The sequence below is a fragment of the Heterocephalus glaber genome, unplaced genomic scaffold (genome assembly GCF_053883595.1).
Source record: "Heterocephalus glaber isolate CG9 unplaced genomic scaffold, H.glaber_assembly_v1.0 deba00000071, whole genome shotgun sequence".
NCBI classification, from domain to species: Eukaryota; Metazoa; Chordata; class Mammalia; order Rodentia; family Bathyergidae; genus Heterocephalus; species Heterocephalus glaber.
This window is the reverse complement of record NW_028258137.1, coordinates 27,484,165-27,495,445: the sequence shown is the minus strand read 5'-3', so window position 1 is coordinate 27,495,445 and position 11,281 is coordinate 27,484,165. Positions and strand designations below refer to the sequence as shown.

Here is an 11,281-nt window from a genome sequence, read left to right as displayed (position 1 = left end):
ATGGTGTCTCAGGGACGGTGGGGCTACTGCAGACTAACCAGTGTAGGACTACACAAGTTAAGTACCATCTGGCATCAGGATAGAACTGTGAGGCTGTGTGAACCATTTCCATTTCTAACACTGAGAAACTGATATTTTTCCCAGGCCATCTTAATACTACTGCTTCAATCACAGATCAGATAAAAAGGATAACATGTACAACCTCCAACTAAGTCCTCTTGTAGCCCAGACAGTGAAGAGGTGTGATACTAAAAGACTTTAAAATTTTAGCTCTTTCTGGATCTCCAACAGGGGATCTGTACTCTTCTTCAAATGGGCCTCTTTCTCAGGAGTCAGAGTCACCACAACATCTGAGATCCCATTTTGTCCCGAGACACAAGGAACACTAAGGAACATGTCATCCTTTATTCCATAGAGATCCTTAATCACGGTAGAAATTGGATACACTCTCCTAACATTCTTCATTATACTTCCTGCCAAATCTGCCACAGACAGTCCAATGGCCCAGGATGTGTAGCCTTTGAGTTTGATCACTTCATAAACACTGTCAACCACTTGTTTGTGAACCTCTTTCCAATGCTCCTTATCCCCATCAATTCCGAACTCGAGGTGCAGATTCTTCAAGGAGACACCAGCAACATTCACTCCATTCCACACAGGCACACTAGAATCTCCGTGCTCCCCAAGGATCCATTCATGGCAGCTCAGGGGGTGAACTCCCAGCCTTTCCCCCATCAGGTAATGGACCAGGTGGAATCTAGATTGCAACACTTTCAATAACACGGTTTTTGGGAAAGCCACTTATCTTCCAAGCCAGACAGGTCAAGATATCCACTGGATTGGAAACAACAAGCAACTTGTAGTTTGGGCTGTGCTTTACAACATTAGGAATGATGAATTTAAAGATGCTCACATTACACTGGACCAAATTAAGATGGCTTTTGCGCTCTTGCTGATGTGCCCCAGCTGTGATAATAACCAGCTTGGAGTTGGCAGTTACATTATAGTCTTTGCCAGAGACAACTTTTGGTTTTCTAAGGAAAAGGCTGTGGTGTTGGAGATCCATCATCTCTCCCTTCAATTTGTCTTTCATGACATCAACAAGAGCAGGTTCATCTGCCGAATCCTTCATTAAGATACTGATGGCAGGCCGGGGATTTAGCTCAGTGGTTCCGCTGCTTGCCTCGAAAACACAAGGACTCGAGTTCAATCCCTGGTACCAATTAAAAAAAAAAAGATACTGATGGCACAGGCCATGCCAACAGAACAGCACCAACCCTAAAAACTGTAATCTTAAACTGGGGGACCTGTTCTTCATTGGGCTGGCATCAGGGTGCGCATTTGCAAGGTCCGGACTTGGGAGCTGCAGCTGGAGCACTCCCATGCCCTAATTCTTTAAGGGCATAGAAAATGTCTTTTGCATTTTTATGAATTCTGTAATCCTCTCTTTACTGAGAGTTGGTGTTCAATTAGTATTTGTTGTTTGAATAAATTAAAGGCTGGATTCAGTGTTCACAAGGGTTCCAGTTTCTCTGAGCTTCATCAACACTTGTTATTTTCTGAGATTTGTGTATGTCTGCTAGTGCTCATCCCAATGCGTGTGAGGTGAAATCTCATTGTGATTTTGATCGGAATGCCCTTGACAATTAGTGATGCTGACCATCTCTTCATGTGCTAAATCATCATTTGTATAGTATCTTTGAAGAAATGTCTATTCATGTGTTTTACCTGTTTTTAAATCTAGTTATATTTTATTGTTGAGTTATACTGTCCTTCAAATATTCAGGATATTACCCTCTTTTTGGTAATTTGCAAGTATTTTTTCCTATTCCATGAGTTGCCTTTCCATGCCTGCCAGTTAGAGGCACAGATTTTAAAATTTTGACTCTAGTCCAACTTATCTTTTTGTGTGTGAGTGCCTGTACTTTTTCTTTTTTAAAGATTTAACTATCTTTATTTTCTGATTTTTTAAAAAAAATATATATATAAAGGGAAGGGATAAAGGGAAAAAGAAATTGCACTGTGCTGACACAGAGACTTGAAATTCTAATTAAGGATCAACTGATGTCTAAAGGAAACCACTAGAAGTCTCATCAAGGCATACATGAGTTAGTTGAGTCTCATTTTAGCCTTAAAATGTATGAAAACACTTCTCCACAGAACTGGCCCCACAGTTGTCAGTATGCTGTTAGGCATGGGTCGGTGAGTCTGGAGAAATGAGTTCTCTCCATGCCTGGTGTGAGGTAATGAGCAGCTCCTGCTGCCAGGCAGTATCTGCAGCTCACAACTGGGTTCAGCAGTGGAACTGAGTGGAGAACTTAGGAGAAACAGGCACAGTCAGAGGCTGGTCGCTTGACTTTATCTCCACAGCCTGGTACTTGAGTACTGGATTTGCCTTGTGCACCAGTTCTTTCCATAGCCTGGCCAGCTCCTCCTTCTTCTGTTCTTCCTCTTGTTGTCTGGCCTTCTCCAGCTGCTGGGCTTTCTGGGCTTCTGCCTCAGCCATTCTCTCTTCCAGCTCCTATCGCTCCTTAGCTCTCTTCTCAGTGGCCAACTAAAAAGGTTCCTGAACTAGAGAACCAGAAAGGTCCTTAGCAACTGATTTTTTCTCTTTCTTGGGAACAAAGGGCTCCTGGAAGATGACAGTGCTTGGACGAGCCTTGAAACAAGTTGCTTCTTTCTGCTGTTTCAGTTCTTCCTCCAGCTGGTGCTTCCATGTCTCAGCCTTCCTAGCACCTCTTTTGTCAGTCTCCAATGCAAATGACTCAGTCTGGGTCACATTCTTTACCTTCTCTGGCAGGTTAATGCTATCAAAATGAGGCAAAGGAAGTGCCTTAAACTTGGGTACCTCTCCTTTCTGCAATTCTTTTATTTTCTTCTCCTTCTGTAATTGGCGTTCTTTGTCTCGAGAATCAAAGGAGAAAGGGCATATTTCTACAGTTCTTGCCTCTGGGATATGGGGCTTAAAAGGCACCCCATAATGTGGCATAGGCTGAGCTCTTATCACTATTGGTTCATCCTCTTCCTCATCTTCTTTGGTGGGCAGTCGGATTCCGTTCTTCAGTGCAAAGGCTGGAGACTTGGGGATGGTGATTGGAAGTACCTTCTTTTCAGGAACACCCACAACATCTTCCAAGATCTTAGTAGGGCAAGGTCTGGAATGAAACTCAGTGTTCATCCTCTGACTTCTTCTTTGACCCTTGCTCCTGGGTTCTTTTCTCAATTTCCAAATCAAATCCAATAGGCTGAGTGGGTGGTTTCACAGGTGGTTTCCTGGGCAAGAGGGGCCCACCTTCAAGAATTCTGGAATCAACTTCTAGTGCTTTAAATTTGTATTGCTGCAGTTTCTCAAGTTCTTCAGCCTCCTGTTCTGCTATACTTTTGCAGGTCACAGGCCTTGCTTAGAATTTGGTTTGCAGTGCAGGGGTCTGTGGTTCTGTGGACATCTTGGTCACAGAAGATTTGTAGGATAACAGGCTAATATTTTCCTTCTTGCTCCTCAAATGATATGTTAGGGGTTCGTTTATGGAACACCTCAACCTGCTGTGCCAGGGACACACATGGAAAAGCAGCCTCATCAAATGTTCTCTTCTTTCCTTGGGACAAGTTGAAAGGCTTAATAATAGGACATCCCTTAGCCACTCGAGCAGGAGAGGGGGATGCTTTCGCCCTTCAGCTCTAAAGTTCACTTCCTTATGCTCCTCCTGGTTCTTAGGATGTTGTTTGATTCACTCATCTGTGCAGAAGTGGAAGACAACTACTTTGGTTACCTGGCTCACTGACTTCTTTACAGGTTGCCCTCCCCCTGCAAGAGCAAGTTTCTTTTCTTCTTTCTTCTTTCTTTCTTTCTTTCTTTCTTTCTTTCTTTCTTTCTTTCTTTCTTTCTGTCTTTCTTTCTTTCTTTCTTTCTTTCTTTTTCTTTCTTTCTTTCTTTCTTTCTTTCTTTCTTTCTTTCTTTCTTTCCTTCCTTCCTTCCTTCCTTCCTTCTTTCTTTCTTACTTTATTTTTGGTACCGGGGATTGAACTTGGGTCCTTGCGCCAGCGCAGCAGGCAGTGAAACCACTGAGCTAAATCCCCGGCCCAAGAGCAAGTTTCTTGAACTCTTCATTCTTTTTCCACATTTCTACTACCTCCTGCTGCATTTTCATGCTCTTCTACAACTCTTGCTCCTCGGTAGCTTTGAGAACCTTCTGCTTTATAGTTGGTACATGAGGTATAGTACGTATGCCCTTGGCTTTCTTTGGGGAAAATTTATTATTTTTGGAAGTATCTTGAGCAGTGCCCTCTTCCTCTCCTCTGGCTCCTTTCTGTTTTGAGAAATTTTCATTTTTTTGGAAGGTGGAATTTCTCTGATTACAGGAGTGGCATATCTCTTTGCTTTCATCTGAACATGTTGTTTTTCTTTCTTCTCTAATTTCTTCTGGGCAGAGAGTCTAAGAGATATCCTCTGAGGCTGGGCTGGAGTATTTCTTGATTTGGTTCCCTCAACTTCCAGGGTGCAACAAGCATTTGAAGAATTCGAATGTTCCATAAGATTTACTTTTTCTCCCTCTTTGTAGTAAGCGTTCTCAACTGGTTGCAAAGGTGTGAGACTAGCTTGCTGAAGATTTGCTTTTCTCAAGGAAGTTTTGTTCTGAAAAAGCTCCCCTGCCCCATTTTTTCCAAGAAACCTATTCTCTAAATTGGCCTTCTCCTTGAACCATGAATCTACATTTTCTGTATCTTCCTCATAATCCAAAGATGTAAAATTGATGAAGTCCAAGGGAGCATCAAAGGAGTAAGAGTCTTTAACTTGTGACATTGTCCTACCCTTAGTGCAGAAGAGCAGGTTTTTCCCTAGTATTTGTATCATGTTTCTCAACAGGTCAATTTCTGTGGTTTAATGGGTTTGTCAGTCTGCTTGCCTATAGGCTTGACTGAAAGTGGCAATATATTCTCACCTCTTCTGAAATCTTGAAGTCTAGCAGATACTTCTTATTAAGAACTTTGTCTCACTTTGGCTCAACTCTGACAACAAAACACTGCAAGCTCACCATGGCCAAGTCCCTGTACTTTTGGTGTCATATCCAAGAACAACCTAACAATCTGATAGTGTAATACAGTTGCCCAAAATAGGCTCTCATCAGAAAATATTAGGAATTCTACATCATCTTCAAGCAGAAAATGCCACTATTCCATTAACAAAAAATGAGATGAATTGAATTGCTAAGTGTGGTTTTGTTTAGGAATTGCGTTGACATCATTGGGAATGTTTAGATATTATTTTTACATTGTGCTCTGTTTGAGTAATAAGAGAATCCTGCCCAACTAGTTATATAGATTTTTCCAGAAGATGTGAAAGGATGTGCCTGACTCTCTTAATGAACAGACTTGGCCCTCAGAACCATTCTACCATGTTTTCACCCCAGGTCAACTTCTCTTCTCATAATACTTCATGAGGAGCAGAAGGGTACAGTTCTACAGACACAATAGATAAGGAAAAATGCTGAGTAAGATTGTTACTCTTAGAATTTTAAAAGACTAACTAGTAATATAATTTTTATCTGAAAGGTGGATACATGACAATTATTAGAATGTAATTTATACTTCAGAAAACAAATATTGAATTAACTGATATTTCTAATCACCAAGAGACACCTGAAATGTTCTAATGGCACCTTTCTGTTTATCCTGCTATCAAAACTCTCAAAAACCTCTAGTACAATTTCCAGACCTTCTGCCTAAGCCCCAAAGTTTTTATTTTATCATTCATTTATAGTATCCATACAGTTACCTATGTCTACTCTATATGATTTAAAGAAGTTTTCCTTCTATCTTCCCCAAATTTGAAAGCAGTACTTTTCTTTTTTTGTAACTTCATGAGAAAATGTTGAGTTCATGTGAACATGAGAACTTAAAATATAGATACATTCTTAAATCACCAAAAGCATTTGAAGGTCCAGAAATACATTTTTATTATATACTTGATTGGAATTTCTAAACTTAAAAAATTACAAGTCTTGGCTGGGGATTTAGCTCAGTGGTTCCGGCGCCTGCCTTGCAAGCGCCCCGAGTTCAATCCCCAGTACCAAAAAAGAAAAATTACAAGTCTTTGTATTAAAATGTAATTTGGCCCTTTTCAAATGATGTATAGAGCAAAGACTGTCATAAAATTTATGTCAGTTACACCTAGGAATTCATGTTAGTGGAGAGTTCTGAAAAAATAATAACACTAACATTTTGCGCTTAGAATTTAATATATTGGAGATAAAGATTATAAGACTTTTTGTCTTATATTGTAACTTACAAAGAAAAACAAGCATAATATAATTTCTTCCTATAGGTGGCAATATTTGAACAATTGGCATTATCTACATTAAAGTGGATTATAAAAATGAATCTGTATGCAAAAACATTTTTAACCTTTTATTATGGAAAAGTTCAAGTATACAGAGAGTTAGCGTGGTATAAGGACCACCTAGTTCCCACCAGCAACCTCGATAGTTAGTGACCATGGCCAGTGTTGTTTCACTAGCCTCTGGATCATTTTAAAGTACATCCCAGATGTTATAGTCAGGGTTTTGCAAGGGAAATAGATTTAATACAGGACACATAATTTATAGGATTACTTTATGATATTTACCCAAAAAGTCAAATACAGAGGAGTGCAAGGGATTAGCCACACACTAGAGGCCCAAAGAATCCAGCCAAGGGCCTGGATCCCACAGCAATGTCCTACACAAGTCCAACTAACGGCCTAGAGTCCAAGGTAGTGTCCTTCACGAGTCCAGCCAGTTGCCTAGAGCCCATAGCAATGTCTCATGCTTGTCTGTATTGAGGATCTGTACCCAGAAGGCCCAAAGGCCAGTGGTGAAAGCCAGAAAAGCTACGCTGACGGGGTGAAGGATTTGTGCCACTAGGCTGAGGGATCTACATTGGAGCCAGGAAGTGATGCTCAAGGTGAAGATCAGAGCGCCCTTCATGAGAACAGCAGCCATTTCCAGCGACAGCTGGGCCCTAAGCTCCTTCAGCAGCCAAGGTCGCATCAGAAAAACCATCCGCAGCAAGCATCTCTTAGAAAATCAACAGCCCGTGATCTTCCCCTCCAGTTCTCTTTTTATGGCTATTTATGACAATCCTCAGGTGGATCTTCCATGCCCAGACCACACTGACTCAGTTCAGCTGGGCATTACAAATTGACTATTAGTTAATCCACTACACCAGACTACTACAAAATTAAAATATAAAGTTATGATACCAATTTTAAAACACTTCCAGAGAATTCTAGTGGCACCCATAGACTCCTAAAACATAAATAAAATGGCAAATAACAGACAAAAAGCCACCTTCCTATGATGACAAAGAGCATTGAGTGCCCTATCATTGATGATGAAACTCAATGCCTATCACAGAATATCAGTAAATTGAGGTAGGTGGAGTGTATGTATAAAAGGTGTTATTTTAATTTTTAAAAGTGATTACTAAGTTGCAGAAGTAACAAAATAATACATATGAGAATATATGACATTTGCATCTATCCTTGGGGTTAAAAGAATAAGACCAAGTAGAAGTTTTTTTAGAGTGACTAGATATATAAAGGGAATACAAATAAGCAAGGGGAATGGAAAATTACTGACTTATTAGGACAAAGCAATGACAGCTGCTGGCTCTAAAATTAGGAACAGAGACAAGAAATTTTAGGAGCATCACCAAACAAGTCAGAAAGGCTCAGCTCGCCCGGCACCTTTCTGAAAGATGTTGACCCCTGAAAGAATACTAGGCAAGCTCCTGCCAGGTTGATTATTTGACAGCCATTCATTTCCCCAAAACTTGCTGCTCCATTCAATTCCCCAAAACTTGCTGCTCCCACACAATGGTCTATAAACAAAGCAGTTTTGTCCTAAGGATGAATAGAGGGCAACTTTAGGAGCCCAAGACCTTGTTTCTAGTCAGGTCTCTGCCCCAAATCCAGCTCCCTCTGCGACTACTCAGTAATGTCAGTACATTTCTGTTTCATTTAATCCACTTGAGGCAAGGTATTCTGAAACAGGAAAACAAGAAACCTCACTGATAAGACACTCAGTAATCTAGTGTAAGGTACTTAGCATTATACTGAGTATAGTAGTTAACTACATCACCAAGTATCTAACCTAAACTCAAGGAGCCACAGAGTTACTGCTTGGAATGTAGATTCTGGAACTACTCTCAATGACTTCTGAGAACTCTCAAATAATATCTAAAAGCCCGTTTCATTTTCTTTTCTGGGAAATCAAGGAAATACCATTACAGATACTCCTCATTTTATGATGGGGTTACGGCCTGATAAACCATCACAAACTGAAAAGATGTTAGTCAAAAATGTATCTACCTCACTTGCCCTACTGAACATTGTAACTTAACATCACAGTACACTGTAGAGTGTCAGTTGTTTCGCCTCATGGTCATGTGGCTGACTGGGAGCTGTGACTCACCTCCACTGCCCAGCATAAAGAGTAACATATTGCATGTCACTAGGCAAGAAACATGTTCAAACTCAAAATTCAAGGTATTGTAACGGCATCATCTGGGTCCACGTGTCACTAAGTTGAAGATTGAAGTCAACCACAAAGGAGGTAGACAGGAGGAATGTTTGTTAAGAAAACAGAAAAAGTTCCCAATAGTTGGCAGGGGACCAGAAAGTGAGTTGCCAAGGGGACTCTTTGTCTCGAAATTTTTGATACCAAAAAATGATCAGAGCTCAGACCACTCCAAGTCAAACTAAGGTCAGTGTATAGGACTAAAACAAGCTTACCTAAATTTAGAAATGGGCCTATGAGGCACGTAGCAAGTGTTATTTCTTCAGTGTCTCTTAGCCTCTATCTTTTCCAAGCAGCTCATTAAAAGAACAAAATAAGAAAAACAAAACATTTTTCAGATAGGTAGGAGCAGAAGTTGTCGTAGTGGTTATCCATGACTCTGTTTGTTACCTCACTTGTTACATCCCTAGGCTTAATTGTACACCTGGTTCTTTTTAACTCTTGACCTCAGGTTCCTGCTGATCTGACCAAGGCCTGGCCATCCGAACTCTACCTTGGGCCCAGTGCCTCTCTAGCTGCCTGTTGCCTTCTGCTCAACTTGCTTGTCTATAATAGTTTGAATGTATGATGGTTTGTCTATAATGGTTTGAATGTATATTGCTTTTGGACCACTGTAAAGTCAAAAGATTGTAAGTTGGGAACCATCTGTACTTAGAGTTTTGAAGATTTTTGTCACAGACAAAACTATCTTGGTCCTATATCTTTCTGATTAGAAGTTACATATTGGTACTAATGTGGAGATACCACAGTGACTGCAAATAAATAAATGTGTCACTTACATTCACTTTTCAGACCGCTTGAGAGCTGGGGATCTGAAAGTGTCATGCCTAATACCAAAAAGAAAGAGTCTTGACTAAAAAATTGGAATACTGGTACAATACTGTAAAACAACAAAAGTGTAAAGTACAGTGGAGGAGAAAGTCATGAAAACACCATATAAGGTCAAGTTCTGGAATCACTGTATAGGAAAAATAACAATCAGAAGTATTTTTGCTGGTGGTATATGGAAGCAGTTAGAAACCCCACCCTTTGATGAAAGAAGATGCTTTCTAAATCTATCATGCAACTAGGATTCAGTCCTTGATTGGAAAATTGTCATCAGTGTGGAACATGAAATGTTACTACTGTACAGATCATCAGATTATGATTTCTCAACTCTGATACTATAGACATTGGGGCTCCCTGCTGTGGAAGATGTGCCATGCATGGTAGATGTTAGTATAATTCCTGCCCACTATGTTCCAACAATGTCTGGGGGTGCAAGTCATCCTCAGTGAGGACCACTAGTATATGGATTCAGTTGCTGAAGCAGGACCGTCACCAAATTGAAACAGCTGGTTCTATCCAACAGGATTTGGGACACCATCTGGTACAGCCATTATGAAGATTAATGAGGAAGCTGCCTACCATGCCTTGTTTGGGAAATCTCAAAAAGTAAAATATAGGCTGATCATTCAACAGTGGATAAAATAATCAGACTATAGTATTTTCAGAATGCCCATAAACTGTAAGAAATTTTAGTTCAGTAAAGTTTCTTTCCTTTACACTATGATAATGTAAATGACAAGCAGACTTACATGACTCCACTTACATGGGATGCCTAGAGCAGTCAAAATCCTATAGCAGAAAATAGAATGGCAGCACCAGAGACTGAAGGGAGGGAGAGATTGTTTAATGGGTACAGAGTTTCTATTTTGCAAGATGAAAAGACTTTTGAAGACTATTTAGATAATAATCTGAATATACTTAATACCACTGAATTTACACTTAAATAAAATAGTAATTTTTTTTTTTTTTTTTTTTTTTTGGTACTGGGGATCAAACTCTGGCCCTTGCACTTGCAAGGCAGGTGGTGGAACCACAGAGCTAAATCCCCACCCCAGTAAATTTTAAGTTATGTGTATTTTGTCACAATTTTTTAAAAGCTGTGGAGATCACCTCCTTTATAGTGGATTATATTCTCCACACATTTAACTAATACCTTTCACCTCGAAATTGATAAGCCCAGGGAAGGGCTCTGGCTGGCTTGGCTTTCAACTTGCCTATGCCTTGACCAGTCAAGGGTGAACAGGATGAGGGCTCTTTGATTCTCCCAGATGCAGGAGAGGCAGAAAGAGCAGATGCCCCTGCCTGACCCAGTTAATTCTAGCCAGTAGTATGGAGCCTGTAACCATGTGCCTGGCCTGGACAAAGCAGCATGCTCTAGCGAAAGAGAGGGAGGAGCAGGGAAGAAGTTCAGGGCAAATACAACAGTGACTCAATAGTCCAGTATTCAACCATCATGAATATCATTAGCGTTTTCTGTCTGGTCTCCCATTATCACTATCACCGAGTTGAAATGAACTGGTTTAATTCACATAGGGCTTGGGATACAATCTGGTACAGTCATTATGAAGATTACTGAAGAGTTCAAGCCTTCTGCAAAGGGAAACCTGTGGTTTATAAAAACTAAGCCTATGTTGAGTAGGAGCCTGCACTGCATACACCTGGGAAAAGGCTGGGGTTGATGCAGTTAGCTCTATTCATCATCCTATCAATTAAGGCCTTAAACATCAAAATGCCAGGGACAGAGCCACACCCCATGGGTTGTAGATCAGTAAACCCGAGTTCAGAGCCCAGCTCCACCATTCTGCACAATCACTCACCTCTGGAAACCTCCATGTCCTTGTGAAAATTAACCCAGGTAGCAAAGCTCCAAACCTGTATTTGGCAGAGGAACAAAGACA

The 11,281-nt window shown here is 40.5% G+C and overlaps 2 pseudogenes; both read right to left on the bottom strand.

Annotated features, from left to right (window-relative positions):
• Positions 1-248: 248 nt before the first annotated feature.
• On the bottom strand, positions 249-1,084 carry LOC101708741 (L-lactate dehydrogenase A chain pseudogene; annotated as a pseudogene).
• Positions 1,085-2,010: 926 nt separating this feature from the next.
• Positions 2,011-4,934, bottom strand: LOC101715668 (targeting protein for Xklp2-like; annotated as a pseudogene).
• Between the last annotated feature and the right edge of the window lie 6,347 nt (positions 4,935-11,281).